We start from the raw sequence: 15,086 nt of genomic DNA on the forward strand, positions 1-15,086 counted from the left end.
TCTCATCTGCCACATAACCGCGGGCACGACTCTCGAAAGTTTAAACCCTGTAGGGGTGTTCCAACTTAGCCCATGACAAGCTCACGATCCACGGAGACAATCCTCCATCGTGGGACATCCGATCAGACTCGGGATCCCGGTGCACAAGACATTTCGACAATGGTAAAACAAATCCAGTAAGACCTCCGGTGTGCCGACACCCTGATAGTAGCCGCGCGTATCTCGTCTCAGGCCACGACGGATGAGCTATGGTTACAGTGACGAAAAACCCCAAGTTGCCAAGGGGTGGTGCCGCAAGCTGCTCTTGTTTGGACCAACACTCACGAGGAGCACTGGCCCCGGGGTTGATTAAGTCCTCGGGGTCTAGAAAGTCCCTATGTAAGTTTTAGTTGTTATTAGGCAAATGGTAAAACCAATGTTGGGCCTTGCTGGAAGAGTTTTATTCAAAGCGAACTGTCAAGAGGGGCCCATAAACCCTCATCATGTTAGGGACGCCAAATTAAGTAACATAACATCGGTATGGCAGAAACTAAGGCGGCAAGAGTGGAACAAAACACCAGGCATAAGGCCGAGCCTTCCACCCTTTACCAAGTATATATGTGCATTAGTTAAGTAAGAGATATTGTGATATCCCAAGATATCCATGTCCCCAACATGGAACAACCTGCAACTAGCAATGGTATAAGAGCGGCTGAGCAAAGCGGTATCATAGCCAAACAACGGTTTGTTGGGATGGTGAAAAAGGTTCGAGGTTGTTTCATGCCATATTAGGAGGCTTGATAAACAAGAGGTATGAAGCGCGACATAACGATAGCATCAAGGCAACTAGCATAGCAAAGATAGTAGTGAGATCCTGGGTAAGGGTCATCTTGCCTGAAATCCCGCTAGGAAGAAGACCGAGTCCATGAAGTAGACGAAGCAACGTAGTCGAACGGATCCTCACAATCGCAACGTAACCGGAACTATCACGAAGAAGAAGAACCAGAAAGAAGCAAACAGCATGGTAAACAACCATCACATAAACATGGCATGATGCACAACCAAGTATGATGCATGTTCGGTTTAAAATAGGCATGGCATGGCAAAGTGCAACAAACAAAACTACAATTTAAGTGGATCTCAATATGTAACGAGTTGCATATTGATGAGACACCACATTCAATTATTTAGTTCACTCTCGTTTAAGCTACTCAACAATGTTAATATTGTTAAACATGGCAAGAGGTGAGGAATAATAAAACTACCTATCTAGGCAAGTTTAAATGAGGCCGGAAACCACAAACAACAATTCCGGAAAATCCTCACATGCAATATTTGAATTTGGTACTGTTCTGCCCTAAACAATATTTGATAATTGTTAAACAGGGAAATAAAGTGCACCATGATAAACTATGCATTTTTATAGACCATTTACATATAAAGTTTATTAAATTCAGAGCTATGGTTATTTAGTTATGAAATAAATCATTTTAACATGTCATTTAGCAAACTAATGCAAAGAGCAAGTTTAAACATGGATGAAAGTTGATTATTGTGAAACTAGATGAAATTCTAAGCATTTACATGTTTAAAACATTTTAATCCGATGCACGGTTGTGGAGTTATTATATGCATGAACAACAGAGGTTTTTCTGTAAATTTGCAAAACTAGTTTCTCTTGATTAATAGGTAAAATTGCAGACAGGGATAAAAACTATATTGGGCCAAATCTGGTCGCGGGCCTAACAGGAACATGTGCTGGGGGGCATCTCACCATGGGCCAAGGCCCGGACAAGGAGGCAGAGGAGGCTGGTCTTGGCGCGGCGATGTGGGATCTGGCGCCGGCTAGGAGATCCGGCGCCCACGCGCCCAGCAAGTTGGGTCGGCCCATGAAAGGCGTCGGCCAGTGAACTCGCGCGGAAAAATCCCAAAAAAGATATCTACTACAGGATTCGATCTCAGGCCGTTCGTTCCTTGTCCGACCTCTCTAACCACTGGAGGTAACGCCCTTGAGCGATTTGTTACAGCCAGAAATATGTAATAACACTGCCGAAGCACTATTTCCTGCACATAATCATGTACTGTATCGCTTAAATTTTTTGGAAAAAAAATCATGATAAGAAAAAGTTCATAGATTTTGAAAAAAATCATCATTTCTAAAGAAAAGTTCATCAATTTGAAAACTAGTTCACCGAATTTAAAAAAAGATCATCGATTTTGAAAAAAGTTCATCAAAACTGAAAAAAAGTGTTTATGGATTATAAAAAAAATCTACAAATTTCAAAAAAGTTCATCAATTTGAAAAACAAGTTCATCTAATTCAGAAAAGGTTGTTGAACTTGAAAAAAAAGTTCATCAAATTTGAAATAAGTTCATCAAATTTGGAAAAAGTTCATTGAAACTGAAAAAAGTTCAGCGAATTTGAAAAAAGTTCATTTATTTGAAGAAAAGTTCACGAATTATAAAAAATATCATTGAGCTGGAAGAAGAAAAAGAAAAACATAAACGAAAAAAGGAAAAAGCAAAGTTAAACTAAGAAAAATGGAAAGAGGATGTAATTCATCACAACGGGCAAGGTGGCGTGATGGTTACTGCTGGTCAGCTTGAAGTAGACGTCCCTAGTTCGATCCCCCGCAAGGACGCTCGTTTTTTTCTGTCTAGAATACAGAAAGAAAACAGGATGAGATGAGTCGGCCCAGCTTGGTTGGCTGCAGGCGCCCGTTTGCAAAATACACATAAACGGGCGCCTGCAGCGCCAAATAGGATTTTCTCGGCGATGTGGCCCACGAGCAGGCATAGCAGGGGAGGTCGCTGGGCCCTGGGCGACGCGGTCAACAGGAGCGAACGGTGTTGTGAGCATTTTCTCCTGCTCGAAGCAGAAGCAGGGGAGGCAGCGGCGTGATGCAGAGGCTCGACGGTAGCGGGACTTGGCGAAGGAGGGACATCTCCGGCAAGGCGAGAACGGGGCGGCGGAACTTGGCGCGGCGGTGGAGTGGCGTTGTATGAGGATCTCCATGCGGCTGGATGCTCCATCTCTCCTGTACCCGAATAGAGAGAGAGGAAAGGTTAGAGAAGAGATAGGGAGGGCATCAGGGGAGAGAGAAAGGAACAAGAGCAGTGCGGGGCACTCATCTGCTCATTGGGGACTCGCCGGAGCAGCGAGGCTAGGTCGGGGCCGGATGGAGGTGTCGTGGCTCCGGAGGTGGTCCAGCATGAGGCGGAGGTCGAGGACGGCTAGGGGTGATGGCCTGAAGCTGCTGCTGGTGGCGCTCATGGTCGATCTAGGTGAGGTAGAGGTGAGGTTCGATGGGGCCGGTGCGGATCCAACAGAGGTGACCCAAGGCGGTCAACAAGGAGCACAGGATCGAGCAGGCGGGCTCGTTCATGGCGTCCCCTGTTCCTATGAATAAGAGAAGGAGAGAGATGAGAGAGGGAACATGGAGAGGGAAACGAAGAAGAGGGAGGCGACGGGGAGCTGCAGCATGACCTGGTGCTCCGGTCGGTGAGGTCGAGGGAGGCAGAGACGGTGGGGAGGGAAGGTGCTATTGTGGTGGATCAGGAAGGTGGAGGTTGGCTGTGGGTTGGATCGATGGCGAGAAGTGGCTCGCGCTAGTTGGCTCCGGTTGAATGGGGAGGATCCCGAGGAACGAGGTGGAGTGGCGGCGGGGAGGAGGAATGGATGGGATAGCCATCCTAGTTTCTAGGGTTGGTCAGGTTATATATAGTTTAGGGACTATACGAACCATCCGATATAAATTAAACGGTCAAGATAAATAGCTTAGGAGAGTCCAACAATGTACCGAAGATATTTTAGGGATTTTTGGGGATGATCCGGATTCATCGTTAATGACTGCCAGGGTCGGGTTCGGGGAAGTTTGCGGACGCGTGGGAGGGTCTATGCACTGCGCAAAGAGGGGTTAGGCGGTCACGGTTAAGAGGGAAGCGAAAACCTGATTGGTCCGAAGCGGTCAACGAAGGCAAAGCGGTCCAAGGGAAGGTGATGAAGGCAAAGGGAGAAACGACGAACGAATGCAAGATTTTAAAACATGACAACAACAGAGTGCCGATGCAATGCAAATAATGACATGATGAATGCAACAAACAAATAAAACACACGATGACAACGAAATAACTGGAAGGCTTCTGGAGCGTCGGTCTCGGGTCGTTACACCGCCCTACTTTCACAAAGGTCTCAAGTAAAGTCAAGGTAACTATGTGTCCTAACATCAAGGGGGGAACCCCGAGGAATCACCCTCGGTGGATTCCACTCGATGTAATCGTCAAGCTAAACTTAGGAGGAATCACCCTCGAGGTTCACACTTGAGGTGTTGTACGACAGAGTCGTATCGGGAATGGTTAAGGAGGAATCACCCTCGATGACCATGACCGAATAACTACGCTACAGAGTTATCATCAGGAGTGCATTACGAGGTATCACCCTCGACACTCGATAGTAACTATGCAAAGTTGTACAACTAAGGGGGTGAAGTGATGTGTCGGTCTCTGGTCGTCGATCACGTTTGATCGAGTTGTCGATGATGAAGCAGGGGCAACAAGGACAAGGTAGGGGTCATTGATGGATCACTAACCAACCTATACTAAGCACTTTACAATAAGCAGGTAAGGTATAATGAGCAGGTTACAAAAGTAGGCTATGCATCAGAATAGGAGCAAACAATAATAGTAACAAAATCTAATGTAACCATGAGAGAGAATGGAATGGGCGATATCGGAGTGATCAAGGGGGGCATTGCCAGGAAGCTCCGCTGGAAGGGACGAAGGGTCGTTGGTGACATAGTCGATCACAGTGGCATCAGCAGTGGTCTCAGGGTCTATCGGAGAGAAGAGGGGGAAGAAACAACAAATATAAAGCAAACAGATGCAACATAGATGCATGCGGGTTAACACGCAGTGCTAGGGGTGTTTTAACCTGTGCTACACGATACCGGTGAAGGGGGATAACGTCCGGGAATGTTTTCCTAGTGTTAGGCATTTTCAGACAGATGAACCGAAGGGGAAAGGTTTGATGTTCACTATGCTAGGGACGTGTGGCAGATGGACGGACTGCTTATTCGGATTTGTCTCGTCGTTCTGAGCAACTTTCATGTATAAAACTTTTTCATCCGAGTTATGGATTATTTTATATGATTTTTCAAAGACTTAAACAAAATTCTGAAATTATTATTAATTCGAAAATAAATATAAAAATGCTAAGGGTACTGATGACCCACAAGCGGTTTTCAGTAAGGTATTCTCTGCAAGCACTGAAATTATCGGTAACAAATAGTTTTGTGATAAGGTAATTCATAACGGGTAACAAGTAACAAGTGTAAACAAGGTGTAGCAAGGTGGCCCAATCCTTTTTGTAGCAAAGGACAAGCCAGGGCGAACTCTTATATAAAGCAAGGTGCTCCCGAGGACACATGGGAATTACAGTCAACTTAGTTTTCATCATGCTCATATGATTCGCGTTTGTTACTCTGATAATTTGATATGTGGGTGGACCGGTGCTTGGGTGTTGTCCTTAATTGGACAAGCCTCCCACTTATGATTAACTCCTCTCGCAACCATCCGCAACTACGAAAGAAGAATTAAGGTAAACCTAACCATAGCATGAAACATATGGATCCAAACCAGTCCCTTACGAAGCAACGCATAAACTAGGGTTTAGGCTTCTTTCACTCTAGAAACCCATCATCTACTTATTACTTCCCAATGCCTTCCCCTAGGACCAAATCATGGTGAAGTGTCATGTAGTCGACGTTCACATAACACCACTAGAGGAAAGACAACATACATCTCATCAAAATATCAAATGAATACCAAATTCACATGATTACTTATAACAAGACTTCTCTCATATCCTTAGGAACAAGTGTAACTACTCACAAAACATATTCATGTTCATAATCAGAGGAGTATTGAATAGCACTATGGATCTGAACATATGATCTTCCACTGAATAAACCAACTAGCATCAACTACAAGGAGTAATCAACACTACTAGCAACCCACAGGTACCAATTTGAGGTTTTGATACAAAGATCGGATACAAGAGATGAACTAGGGTTTGAGAGGAGATGGTGCTGGTGAAGATGTTGACGGAGATTGTCCCCCTCCCGATGAGAGGATCGATGGTGACGATGATGGCGATGATTTCCCCCTCCCAGAGGGATGTTTCCCCGGTAGAACAGCTCCGCCGGAGCCCTAGATTGGTCCTGCCCAGATTCCGCCTCAAGACAATGGCGATTCGTCCCGAAAACTTCTCTATGATTTTTTTTCCAGGGCAAAAGACACCATATAGCAGAAGATGGGATTCGGGGGCCTGTCAGGGGGCCCACGAGGCAGGGAGGTGCGCCCTCCACCCTCGTGGCTGACTGGTGGCCCCCCTCTGGTGCTTTCTTCGCCCAATATTTTTAATATATTCCAAAACTGATCTCCATGAAGTTTCAGGACTTTTCAAGTTGTGCAATAGGTCTCTAATATTTGCTCCTTTTCCAGTCCAGAATTCCAGCTGCCAGCATTCCCCTCTTCATGTAACCCTTATAGAATAAGAGAGGAAAGGCATGAGTATTGTGATATAACGTGTAATAACAGCCCATAATGCAATAAATATTGATATAAATGCATGATGCAAAATGGACGTATCAACTCCCCCAAGCTTAGACCTCGCTTGTCCTCAAGGGAAAGCCGATATCGAAAAATATATCCACATGTTTAGACATAGAGGTGTCGATAAAAATAAAATACGAACATGAGCGCATCATGATCATCTTTAGAACAACAACATATATTGTCATATGATTTCTTATGGTAAAGTAACAATCTATTCATAATGTGAAGTATGAATCAGAAACTTCATTGAAAACTAACAAACTATGATCTCAGTCACTGAAGCAATTGCAATTTATCATAACATCGGAAAGAGTCAAATATAAGAGCTTTTTAGCAAGTCCACATACTCAACTATCATCTAGTCTTTCAGAATTGCTAACACTCACGCGATACTTATGGGTACAAAGTTTCAATCGGATACTGAGAAAGATAGGGGCTTATAGTTTTGCCTCCCAACCTTTTACCTCAAGGGTAATGTCAATAGTAATATTTTATGAAAACCTACATCCAAGTGGATATATGTATCATGATCTTTCCAACACATAGTTCTTGCCACATGATAAAGTGTAAAGAGTAAAGGTGAAGATCACCATGACTCTTGTATGAAAGTAGAAGGTAAAAATAAAAGATAGGCCCTTCATAGAGGGAAGCAGAGGTTGTCATGCGCTTTTATGGTTGGATGCACAAAATCTTAATGCAAAAGAACGTCACTTTATATTGCCACTTGTGATAGGGATCTTTATTATGCAGTCTGTCGCTTTTATTTCTTCCATATCACAAGCTCGTATAAAGCTTATTTTCTTCATACTAATAGATCATACATATTTAGAGAGCAATTTTTATTGTTGCACCGATGACAACTTACTTGAAGGATCTTACTCAATCCATGACTCTTGTATGGTGGACTCTCATGGCAAAACTGGGTTTAGGGATGTTTGGAAGCACAAGTAGTATCTTTACTTGGTGCAAAGAATTTGGCTAGCAAGAGGGGGAAAGGCAAGCTCAACATGTTGAATGATCCATGACAATATAACTTATTCGGAGATAAGAAAAGATAACCCATTACGTTGTCTTCCTTGTCCAACATCAACCTTTTAGCATGTCATATTTTAATGAGTGCTCACAATCACAAAAGATGTCCAAGATAGTATATTTATATGTGAAAACCTCTCTTTATTTATTACTTCCTATTAATTGCAATGATGACCAAAACTATGTATGTCAACTCTCAACAACTTTTATTCATCATACTCTTTATATGTGAAGTCATTACTCTCCATAAGATCAATATGATCTTTTATTTCTTTTTATTCTTTCTTTAATTCCCTCAAGATCATAGCAAGATAGCAAAGCCCTCAACTCAAAACTACTCTTTATTATATAACTCACGGACTTGATTACATAGGTACAGATCAAAACAAAACTCAAAGCTAGATCATACTAAAACTTCATTCTACTAGATCAAGATATAACCAAAAGGATCGAACTAAGAAAAACGATAAAGATAGAAGTGTGATGGTGATACGATACAGGGACACCTCCCCCAAGCTTGGCAGTTGCCAAGGGGAGTGTCCATACCCATGTATTTGTCTCTTTCTTCGGAGGCGGTGATGATGGAGTTGTTGATGATTCCGTTAGCTTCATTAATCCACCCTTCAGAACTTGCAGTTCTTGCAGCACACGTTGGAGCATATTTGCATTCTTCTGAATGTCCTCCATAAGATGCTTATTTTCAGGCCCCCAAGAGCTCTTCCCTGCATTGCTTTCACTTGGACGGGATATGTCCCAATTGGAGGGTATATATGTATGAGGGGTGTTCTCCACTCCATAATTATGAACCAAATTATGAAAGTCGTTCCGATGTAACCTGTGTAAGGGCCTCCTAGGGGGAAGCCCTTCTCGGACCTCTTGGTCTTCATGGTTGCTTGTGGTCCCTATTGCTTGATCGGGATTGGGAATAGTGGAGATGCCAGCTAGAGTGCCTCTCTCCGAAGCCGGAGGGTGGTCCTCAAGTGAATCTACTTCATCCTCCTCCATCGTGTCTCCCTCGGCATCCTCCCTTCTCAGTTTCATCTGCATCAAACAAGCATCGCCGTCCGCGTTGTTGGAGGAGGAGGGCGACATGATGCGTGGCCTTGAAAACTCTGGTAGAAAACAACTCAAAAAGAAAACAGGGGATTTTGTCATGGTATGATGGTCAAAATCTTCGGGAGATTATATAATGAGTTTTTACCGACCAAAGAAGTATTGTGCAAGAAAATGGAGTCCGGAGGGCACACGAGGTGTCCACGAGGTAGGGGGCGTGCCCAGGGGTAGGGCGCACCCTCCACCCTCGTGCATGCCTCGTGTCTCTTTCGGACTACTTTTAATTGTCCTAATTTTTGAAATATCCAGAACGGAGAGAAATTGCTATTAGAACAGTTTTGGGGTCAGTTTACTTACCGTACCTCATACCTATTCCTTTTTGGAGTCTGAAACATTCTGGAAAGTGTCGCTTGTGTACTTCTCCGTGGTTGTGGTGTTAATAACATTGGTTTCAACATTTATGGGATTACCCGAGATATAATGTTTGATTCTTTGACCGTTTACCACCTCCGGATTTGTGCCTTCGGCGTTGTTGATTTTTATGGCACTAAAACGATAGACATCCTCGATAATGTAAGGACCTTCCAATTTACAGAGAAGTTTTCCTTCAAAAAATCTTAAACGAGAGTTTTATAGCAAAACGTAATCACCTACATTAAACTCACGCTTTTGTATCCTTTTGTCATGCCATCTTTTAACTTTTTCTTTAAACAACTTGGCATTCTCATAGGCTTGGTGTTGGGGATATTACCACTAGGCGTAAACCGGCCTACTTGGGCCGGGTTAACTTCATTAGTGGTATAAGCAGATGAAGGCCCAAGGCCTATAGTCGGTTTAGAATCTGTAGCCGTAAACCGACTTGATGTATAACTTGTATTGTAAGTTAGGAATAGAGAGATACCAACCGGGATACGAGTATGAACCGGTTGGGACTCTATGGACCGACGGGCGTCACCCGTGTATATAAGGGGACGATCCGGCGGCGGTTCAAGACAGACAACGACAACTCGAGCCTGGGCGAAGCTTGTTTGCTCCCTAGCCATCGAGACCATATCAATTCCATCACAACTAGACGTAGGCTTTACCTTCATCGAAGGGGCCGAACTAGTATAAAACCCTCGTGTCTTTGTGTCCGCTTTAACCCCTTCAAGTAAACCCATGGCGATGGCTCCACGACTAAGTCCTTTCACTAGGACATCTGCCGTGACAAATCCACGACAGTTGGCGCCCACCGTGGGGCTATCGCACGATGGTTTGACGATCTTGGAGGGCAAGCTCAAAGGACTCGAAGGCTATGCTGTGGGCCAGATGACCAAGAGTCGTCGTGGCAAGATCTACATCGACGACGCAGGATGGGGTCCCGAGGCCGATTCGATTGAGTACGGGTACCGGGTCCCCTTTGGTGGCATACACGTTTTCATCGGCAAGATCGGTGAGCCGGGGCCTGAGCCGGACATCTGCATCGACCTCGTCGAGATGGCTCAGCGTGCGAGATCTACCCAGGCTAAACCGGCCGTGAAGCGTGCCTTCGTTGGAGTCATCCACGGAGAAGGGCGTGAGGACGAGTCAGAACACGATAGCGAGGCTGTCGTCTATTCCAGCGACGAGTCCTCAACCGGAGAGACCGAATCACTATACCAGTTACAAGACGACCAGGTTAGGGGCTGTTCCGATGGCGACAGTATTCCGGACCCCCCAGGCCAGGTCAACCGAGTTGGAATATTCATGGCCAGCACCCAGGCGGCGAATCACTCTTCGATCGCCGCAGCAATGCTCTCCGGATCAGCAGGGGCAGGAGGCCTTGTGCGCCCGCCGGTTCAAGTTCTATCTGATCTATTTGATACACTAGCCGCGCTCATGGCAGAGGACAATCCGGCGGATCAGGAGGCCCATAATACAGAAATTGCAAAGGTGAGAGAGCAGATCGTGCAAGCCAAAACGGATCTGGCCGCAGAAAAAGACAGGATGGCCGCAGAGCGGGCCGCTTTGGACGCCCAGGCTTATAAGCTCATGCTTGACCAGAACGCATCACAGGAGGTCTTAAAGCGGAAGCACAGGTCACGCCTGCCGTTAGGGTTTGATCCCCGGAATCTCTTTCACACTCTAGGAGCTGGACCCAGTAATCCACCGCGGCACCTGGAGACAAACCGGATTGAGGCACCAGGACCAGGGGGGACGGTCCAACCTCGCCTGATGGAACCTCCTCAGCAGAACATTGTGATTCTTCCACCGGTCCAGACGCCCCCAGGTCATTATTCTAATCCTATGGACAACCTTGTTGCGGCCGCCGCGCGATTAGAGGCTATCCCAGTCGAAGGGGACTCTCCGCAAGCGATAGAGACACGCCGGGTTAAGGAGCTTCTCCGGACCGCGTTGATTCAGCAGGAAGCATACTCGTACAGCCGTGATCGGATTCACTCTACGCCCCATCCAAGACGGAGCTATAGCAGGCGCATGGATGAACCGGCCATATCGAGCAATGCGCGAGGCCGTGAAGCAGCCCATGGCAATAGCCCGGCAGGCGGTGTTCGCGATGCTTAGGATGTGGTGGACCGGGCCCGGGCACGGAGGGAAGCCGAGTTAGCGGCGCAGGATGATGCGGATCAACTTACACCGGTTCGCCCTACCACCTTCGCCGGACCAGGAGTCGCATCCGCTTTGGGAGTGCCTTGTTTAATCCCCGCTTTACGCAATGTGCGCCTGCCCAAAGATTTCAAGGGTCCACGCAAGGTGCCGAATTACACCGCTGATTTATCCCCTGAAGCGTGGATAGAGAGTTATGAGATGGCCATGGAGATGATAGACGTGGATGAGACCGCATGTGCAAAATACTTCACCATGATGCTTGAAGGCACGGCGCGTACCTGGTTGAAGAGCCTACCGCCTAATTCTGTCAGCTCATGGGCCCAGTTGCGGGCCCGGTTTATCCAGAATTTCAAGGATACATGTAAGCAGCCCAAATCCATAGTAGACCTGGCGGCTTGTGTCCAGGGGGAAGGAGAATCAACGACCCATTGGGTGCGCCGCGTTTCGGAAATTTTGCACTCGTCCGACAGGATTAATGCTGACTCTGCGATCTTAACCCTGGAAGGCAACTATCGGTTTGAGCCTTTAAAATTGAAATTGGGACGCATGAAGCGGTTCTGTAGTGACATGGGAACCCTCATGGCCGCTCTAGTGAAGTATGCTGATTCGGACAGTACCAAGGATCCCGAGACTGATGATGATGAAGCAGGGAAGGGAAGGAAGAATAGCAACTCCAAACAGCAGCAGTATAAACCGGCGGGTCATGGAAACGGAGGCAAGCGCAAGGCGGATGGCAGCATGGACTTTGTGGCCAACACTAATGCACAGGACAGGGGGCAGCGGCGCAGAGGTAAAGCGGCAAATCGTAATGGGGCTCCCAATCCTAACGCAAGCCGCTTGAGTTATTTGATGAATCAGCCTTGCCCGAAGCACGGGACGAAGGAGGCGCCGGCTAACCATCTTTGGAAGGATTGTTATATCATGCAGGAGTTTAAAAACTCTAATGCCTTCCGGTATGATCACGGGTCAGGTGGCGGTTCAGGATCTGGTTTTCGTGGGCCGGATCACGATGGAGCTTCCGGTTCAGGTCGCAGTCAGGGCGGTCACAATCACCAGAATAATCAACGGCCAGCAGCAGCAGCAGCAGCAGTCGGGTTATCAGAGCCAGCCAAAACAGTTGAACAATGGGCAATATCATGTTTTCACAACTAGCTTGGATAAACGCGACCGAAAACTCCACAAGCGAGCGGTGAATTCTGCTGAACCGGCCTTACCACGTTACTTGCGCTGGTCGGAACAGCCTATCGTGTGGAGCAGAGAGGATCACCTGCCCCGGGTTGATAATCCGGGCCAGCTAGCATTAGTGGTAGACCCTCAGGTGGGGGGTTATAAATTCACCAAGGTACTCATGGATGGAGGAAGCAGTATTAACATACTATACTATGAGACATTCCGTCGCATGGGTTTAACAGACAAAGATCTCAGGCCGTCTAATACGGTGCTCCATGGTGTGGTGCCTGGCAAATCTGCATATCCTGTTGGTAAGATAGCCCTGGACGTGGCTTTTGGGGACGAGCACGACTCCCGGTCGGAAAAACTAACATTTGAGGTGGTGAAGATCCAGAGCCCATATCATGCCTTGTTTGGCCGGCCGGCTTACGCCAAGTTCATGGCGCGGCCTTGTTATATCTACTTGCAGCTCAAAATGCCGGGTTACAAGGGGACAATAACGGTTCATGGGAGCCGTAGGGTCGCTTTGGAATGTGAGGAAGGTGATGCGGCTTATGCAGAGTCGGTCTGTGCCACGGAGGAGTTGAAGTACTATAAGGACAATGTTGATCCAGCGGATATGACTCCTTTGAAGAAGCCAACTATAGAGCATGATTCGGATCTGAAGTTCAAATCGGCAGCTGAGACCAAGCTTGTTGACTTCGTGCCCGGCGATTCGTCCAAGCAGTTCACTGTCAGTGCCAATTTGGATCCCAAATAGGAAAGTGCGCTCATCGAGTTCATCCGTGAGAATCGGGACATCTTCACATGGAAACCATCCGACATGCCAGGTGTACCGAGGGAACTCGCTGAGCACACTCTTAATGTGGATCCTAGGTATAAACCGGTGAAGCAATTCCTCCGCCGGTTTAACGAAGAAAGGCGAAAGGCCATTGGAGAGGAAGTGGCCAGGCTTTTGGCAGCTGGCTTTATCATTGAGGTGTTCCATCCAGAGTGGCTTGCTAATCCGGTGCTGGTTCTTAAGAAAAATGGCACTTGGCGTATGTGTGTGGATTACACAGATCTTAACAGGGCATGTCCAGCGGATCCTTTTGCCCTCCCCCGCATTGACCAGATCATTGATGCCACGGCGGGTTGTGAGCGTTTGAGTTTTTTGGATGCATACTCTGGATATCATCAGATCAAAATGGCGGTTAAGGACCAGGAGAAAACAGCGTTTATTACTCCCTTTGGAGCCTTCTGCTATGTATCTATGCCCTTCGGACTCAAGAGTGCCCAAGCCACCTATCAACGGTGTGTACAGAATTGCCTGCATAAACAGATCGGCCACAATGTGCACGCCTATGTGGATGATATTGTAGTAAAATCAAGGCAGAAGGAGACGCTGGTGGATGACTTGAAGGAAACCTTTGACAACTTGCGGGTTTACAAGATGGTGCTTAATCCGGCCAAGTGTGTCTTTGGTGTTCCGGCAGGCAAGTTACTAGGTTTCCTGGTGTCTAATAGAGGAATTGAGGCTAATCCGGAGAAGATTACAGCTATCACCTCCCTGGCTAAACCGAAGTGCATCAATGATGTTCAGTGCTTGGCGGGCCGAATCGGCGCACTAAGCCGGTTTATCAGCCGCCTCGGAGAAAAGGCCATTCCTTTGTACCAAATGCTGAGGAAGACAGACCATTTCATTTGGAGTCCGACTGCTGATGAAGCATTTGAGGACTTGAAGCGGCAGTTAGCCAATCCGCCTGTCCTTGCAGCTCCGGTCGACAAGGAGCCACTATTATTATACGTAGCAGCCAATGCTCGGGCAGTTAGCGTGGCTATTGTGGTGGAACGCAAGGAGGCAGGCAAGGAGTATCCGGTTCAGCGGCCGGTTTATTATATCAGCGAAGTGCTTATTGAATCCAAGCAAAGGTATCCGCATTGGCAGAAGCTGGTCTATGGTGTTTTCATGGCCAGTCGGAAGTTGAAGCAGTATTTTCAAGGGCACCCCATCACAGTGGTCAGTTCAGCTCCCTTGGGTGACATCATACAGAACCGGGAGGCGACTGGCCGGATTGCCAAGTGGGCTATAGAGCTTGGGCCACACGGACTGAAGTATGTACTTCGGACGGCGGTGAAGTCTCAAGCACTTGTTGATTTCATCAATGATTGGACGGAGTTACAAGCACCAGAGGAGATGCCAGATCACACATATTGGACTATTCATTTTGATGGATCCAGGCAACTGGAAGGCTCGGGGGCTGGAGTCGTATTAACTTCTCCACGAGGTGATAAGTTTTGTTATGTTCTCCGCTTAATGTTCCCTTGTACTAATAATGCAGCTGAGTATGAAGCCTTGCTCCATGGTCTCCGGATGGCTAAAGAGGTGAACTTAAGCCGGGTTAAGTGCTTCGGTGACTCGGACCTCGTGGCCCAACAGGTGTCTGGCACTTGGGATTCTAAGGACCCGCTTATGGCTGCATATCGTCGGGAGGTGGATAATATTGCGGGTTGTTTCAAGGGTTATCAAGTGGATCATGTGGACCGTCGGAAGAATGAAGCGGCGGACGCTTTAAGCCGGTTGGGTTCTCAGCGCAAACCGGTCCCGCCTAATGTCTTTCTGGACGTGTTGCACAACCCGTCAGTCCAGCTCCCAGGTGAAGCGGATTTGG

General features: G+C 47.0%; 1 pseudogene; it reads left to right on the top strand.

Moving 5' to 3' along the window:
• The window catches only part of LOC119335418, a 120,152-nt pseudogene extending 105,868 nt beyond the window's left edge, over positions 1 to 14,284 (top strand).
• Positions 14,285 to 15,086: the final 802 nt, after the last annotated feature.

This window comes from Triticum dicoccoides, chromosome 7B (genome assembly GCF_002162155.2).
Source record: "Triticum dicoccoides isolate Atlit2015 ecotype Zavitan chromosome 7B, WEW_v2.0, whole genome shotgun sequence".
In the NCBI taxonomy this organism is placed as follows: Eukaryota; Viridiplantae; Streptophyta; class Magnoliopsida; order Poales; family Poaceae; genus Triticum; species Triticum dicoccoides.